At 53.0% G+C, this 5,537-nt stretch overlaps 1 pseudogene; it reads left to right on the top strand.

Annotated features, from left to right (window-relative positions):
* Positions 1-306: 306 nt before the first annotated feature.
* LOC102766952 lies at positions 307-2,294 on the top strand (annotated as a pseudogene).
* The last annotated feature ends 3,243 nt before the right edge of the window (positions 2,295-5,537 follow it).

The raw sequence follows: 5,537 nt of genomic DNA, 5'->3' as shown, positions 1-5,537 counted from the left end.
TATTTATAGGATAGATTCAAAAAGACAATAGACAGGCTCAGTTAAGATAAAGATTGACCTTTTTCAGGAAAGATGACAGCCTAGGACACCACTGCTTTGAGTTACAAAACAACCAAACACTTTAATTTCAGACCATCCTTTGTGGTTACTTTAGGTCTCTAAGTATGCAAGGCCGCCAGGATAGCATGAGGTTCCTCCCATCACTCCTGCCCCACCTCTTGCACCAATCACTGAGTGCTTGGGGTTCGGTCTGAGCTGCAGCCCCCAACCCACCTGGCAGTTTATGAGCTGCCTCTGATGGCATGTACCCCTCTCCCAACACAGGATAGAAATCAGACCCCCATCTCGGCACCCGCGGGCCTGGACAGCATGCCCGCCGCACTCAACACCCAGGTGCCCATGAACTTGTTTTGCACCTGGGAGGAGGAATGCTCCAGCCCCACCTGCCTGCCCAGGCTGTGTAGCCTCAGCTTAACCAAGCTGCTCATCTACAAGAAGCTGGAGAAGGAGCTCAGCGCTGTGGTGATCAGTGTGAAAATACAGGGCTCCAGAAAGATCTTGAGGTCGGACGAGATTCTGCTGCCCCCTAGTTGTCAAGGGAAGATCGACCTGGCGCTGAACTTTTGCCTGCAGTACCCTCACAACCTAAAGAGGGAAGTCAAGAAGCTGCACATCATGCTTCAGCAGAAGCTGCCCCTTAACAACCAGACTATCCCGGCTTACCGGACACTCGCCATGGGCACCATCAGCATGGCTGAGGCAATGCAGCGACCGCTCGAGGGTGGCCGGATGCTGAGCCTCCATAGCACCATCACGGAGGCCCCGGGCCACGTGGCTGAGGTCAGCATCGCCTCCCTGTCCAGCCAGCCCATCGACCCCGAGGACAGCACCCAGTGGGCCGGCCCCGTGGCCAAGTCCCGGCTTCATTATTCAGAGATGGAGTACGAAATATTCTCGGATCAGCCGGGCAGCTATGATCCCGGGCACTGGCAGGACCAAGAGGAGGAGGGCTTGGACTTTGAGGAGCCCAAAAAGCAGCGCCAAAGGGAAGGAAGATCGCCACTCACCACCAGGCAGCAAGATGCCAACGAAAAAGTGAGGGGGTGGCTGCGCAGGGTGCAGGAGTGGCAGGAGGTCCTGGACTCAGAGCAGGAGTCTTTGCAGCAGGTCCCTGAGGTGGAGGAGGACCGGGATCTGCTCTAGGACACAATAGAGAACCACAACAGTGGCCTATGAGAGAAGATGACCCCAAGCAAACACCGGGTGAAACACCAAGACCGAGTCTCTCCTCATCGCCTCCACCAGATCCCAGGGGGAGCAGGCGGCCGCTGGGGCTGGAGCACATCCCTGAAGGAGCGGCAGGTGGCACAGCCAGGAACAAGGGGGCCAACAGCCTGGACAACAAGCACTGCCCCGACCCGCTGAGCCAGCTTAAGATCCCCAGGGAGATGGTGTTCGGCCAGCTGAACCACATCGCATCTCTGACAACCAGCTGCCCCAGAACATCCTCCTCCTCAGCGCCTCCGACTGGAAGGGGCACTATGTCCTGCAGCAACACATGCTGCCCGGGATGTGCACCTGCTCCAAGGCTGAGGCCCAGGCAGCCTTCAACACCATCATCTCATAGATACAGAAATTCCATCACTACAATGCCCAGCCCCCTAGCCTGTGAAGATCGTGGTGTCAGGGGCACAGCAGTGCTTCAGCGCTGTGCTGTGGCTCTTCCTGAAGCTTCTGTCCTACAACCTGTGCCCTTCTCCTCCTGGCTGGGCTACATGCACTTCCTGGTCATCCCTCTGGGTTCCCACCCCATGGCCAGATACCTGAGTTCCGTGCATTACCGCTACAAGAGCTTCTTCCAGGACCTGCCCAGGAGGGACCTGTTCTACAAGGAGGCCCAGAGGATTGTGCAGGACACACTGGCCATGGTGTTGAGAATCATGCAGTATATCGCAGGGGCCAATTGTGTCCGCCAACTGTCCATCGTGGAGGCCACACTCACCTACAAACAGAAGAGCCCCAGTGAGGAGTCCTTGAACATCATTCCCTTCGTGGGGGTGGTGGAACTTGGAATTATGGGACCGTTCTGGGTCACATTAGCACACTCAGATTATGCGGCCTGCTTGGGCTCTAGCGTGCTGTCGTCCCCCGCCATCCAGGTCTGCACCAAACAGACCCCCAAAACCACCATTGAGAAAGGTTCTCACCGTCAACACCTGCCAGGCCTCTGCTTCCCGGGGAGTCAGCTTCCCTGTGTGCCCGACTCAGCGCTGGCCTCCCACGGGGGCACCTGACAGAACACGGAGGCCGGTCAGCCAGCCCTGAGCCCAGCTGCCAACCAGCACAGTGGCCCCAGCACTATCCTCTCGTGGTGTCCAATAACCTCCATCCTCATGAGGCAGAACAGAAGAGAAAAATCGAGGACCAGTGTGGTGCTGACCACCTGGGCTCACTGACTGGAAAGACTGGGCAAATACCAGCTGCCCACCTTCCTGGGCAGGGACCCCGCACTTGTCCCCACCTTTCCATGTTGTTATAGAGCATTTGCTACGATAGGTGTGGGACCAGCCATGTACCAGGTGAGTCCTGCCCCTGCACAGCACAGTGGTCATTTGGCCACCTGTTCGCTGTGAATCTTCAGGTCACTGCATGTCTCTAAGTGATTGTCCCCCAGAATGTGAGGCCCAATAGGGTTATTGTAGGGTCTCAGTGGGGTGCCTCTGGATGCCTGTACAGTGGGGAGGTCTGCTGGAGGGGCTGTGTTTGAGCCAATTGGTCATTTTTTCATTCTGTTGACAAAGTCTCTGCCAAATTTGTGATTCTCCTCAGGGCCCAGGGCTAAGCACTCTTCTCATTAGATAAAGAGATTGGAGATTCCATTATGGGTCCCGGTCGTGGGTGAAGCCAGATCAGAAACCCCAGGGTTGAGCGGTGGAGTTCAGACTCACCCAGCTATCTGAGATGGGGCTGGTTTCACTCAGCAGATAAATGAGAAGCCCTGCCAGGTACAGACATATCTCTGGCACTGACCATAATCCAGAGCTCAGAGCAGACCCCAACCCTGCACTCCAGAGCTTTCTTCTAGTCGGCAGCTATTCAGTCACACTAGGCTGCACAGGCTCGTAGTGTCCACGGGAAAGCTGATGTGACGTACTCCTGGCCTCTACCGATGGCTGCATCTTCCCGTGAAGAGGATGGTGGACCTCTGCTCCAGCAGAAAATGTGATTTGGCTTTGGATCAGAGCCGTGAGGGGACTATGGGGCCTGAATTCAAGGTGCTGGCAGAACCCGGGATCCCACTCATGGTGGCATCTCTGCAAGAGGGCAGAGGTCCGAGGGCTTCTCCTAGGAAAAAGGGCAGGACTGAGAGAGCTGTGCATGTGGATATGGGTGGTGTGGGCGAGTGGGGAGGTCAGTGGACAGAGTGAGCCCCTCAGAAAATTCACACCTTTCTGCTTCTAATCCCAGCCCAGTCTGCACCCCTATTCAGGGACCTTGCTCTCTAATCGGGTAGAACCTCCTCAGTGGCAGCTTGTCTGTTGCTCTCTTCCCATGGGAGTTAAATGTCAATGGAGGAGTAGAACCCCACCAATGAGTGACATGAACAGAGTAGACACCAGCCCTCCTTGTCCTCATGGAGCTGTCATTTGAGGGAGAGGGTAGTGGGGGGGGGGGCAGGGACACTGAGAGAGCATGTCAGGTTCCCCTGAAGAAGGGGACAGGTGGTTCCCTCATTGATCCAGAGCTGTCAGGAGGGCTTTGTGCCAGCCCCTTCTGGGTGACCAGATGCGTCTCTGCCAGAACTGGCAGACTGAAGGTGGACAAGGAGTAGGTCTGGCTTCTGGATGGGCAGGAGCAGCAGGCACAGGACCCCAGGCTCTCTGAGTGGTGCTCTGGGAGGGCCCTGTGGAAGGAAAGGCCAGGTTTCAGACCCTGCTCTCTACCTATCTCTCTCCCCAGGGCAATCTCCTGCATCCTGGGCATCTGGCTGGACCAGTACCCTGAACATTTTTATTGGCCGCCAGAATTTCCCAGCCTGATTTGGCCTCCATAGATCTCACCTTTCCAGTCCCAGAACTGCCAAACCAGGCCCAGCATCTCTGCTCACAGCTCGAATACCTGAGCCCACTGAGGCGGAGACACAGGAGGAGGAGAAGTGGGTGGTGTGTGTGAGGGGAGGGCATGTGGCTGGGCCACAAAGAGAAGAGCTCCCAGAGGCTGGGCTTAGGCAGGAGCACAGAGCCGCTCAGGTCAGTGCCCAGGGCCTGCAGTCTGGAGGACTTCCTGGGGTGGGGGCTTGAACTGGGACTTCAGTGATGGAGATGGGAGGGTCCTTCCTTGGAAGGCACACAAAAGGCAGTCATAGTGGTAACATGGTCTCTTCCTGGATCTACAGAAGCAGCTCCAGAGCAAGATGAAGAAATATCTACAGAGGAAGCGCCAACTCTGGTGCCCTTTCCTGAGCCAGAGCAGGATCCAGGCACAGCTGTCCCGGAGCTCCCAGATGTGGACCCACCTGCAGCTTGTGAGCCAGTCGCATCAGCTCCTGGAAGGCCTGTGGTCCCAGATCCTGGGTGGCAGCCTGTGTCAGCTACCTCAGCAGAGAGGACTTCCCCTCCCCAATAATAGCAATTAAAATATTTGTGTTTATCTTGCATTGTGGATAAAATTCTAAGAATTTTAAAATACAATTAGAATTTTAGTGTATTTTTCTTACAGTATTGAGTAAAATAAAATGTATTTTAAATAAAATGTAGTAATATTATATTAAAAATTAATTTATATAAATTTTAACTCTGGTTCTTCAAAGTGTAAATTCCAACATCGAGTATATTCACAATTTTTCGCAACTGTTCCATAACATCACACTCTCCAGTTCCAGAACATTTTCAGAACCCACATCCGAGGTATGTGGCCTGACCATGAATCAAACCTGCAACCTTTTGGTGTATGGGTGACTCTCCACCCAACTGATGAGGCACCTGTCCAGGGCAAGAAATAGCAATGTTTTCATTTAATTTCTCTTTTTGATTTAAACTGCAGTTGGGTATCATTCACATACTTTTGGCTTATTTCAGTTTGAGGCCTTTTGCCCTCTGTTCCATTGTATTGTTAGCAAACCTGAATTGTCATGGATGTCAACGTTTTGCCATGTAAGTTGCAAATGGTTTCTCTAGCTTGCCTTTTGATGTGTGCTTTGCCGAACAGATGCATTACATTTTGATGTGGTCAAATCTGTCTTCTCTTATCATGCTTTTTGATCTTGTCTCTCACTTTGAGTGGAAAAGATGTTTTCCATCTTATCAGGAAGACAGGCTAGGTTGCATTGTTGTAACGAAGCCCTAAATCTCCGTGGTTTGCAGCAGCAAAGGTTAATTTCATAGTCATAGTTAATTTCAGATGGATTGAAAAAGAGTTCCTGTGTTTTGGGTTGTTCATCTTTTTTTTCTTGTAAGGATGGAAGTACAGACTTCCAAGCTCTTATATGTCACAGTGGAAACCAGAAGTCAAATATTTATTTAACAATGGCCTGTGGG

The sequence above is a fragment of the Myotis davidii genome, unplaced genomic scaffold (genome assembly GCF_000327345.1).
Source record: "Myotis davidii unplaced genomic scaffold, ASM32734v1 scaffold4065, whole genome shotgun sequence".
Lineage (NCBI taxonomy): Eukaryota > Metazoa > Chordata > Mammalia > Chiroptera > Vespertilionidae > Myotis > Myotis davidii.
This window is presented reverse-complemented; position numbering and strand designations above follow the sequence as displayed.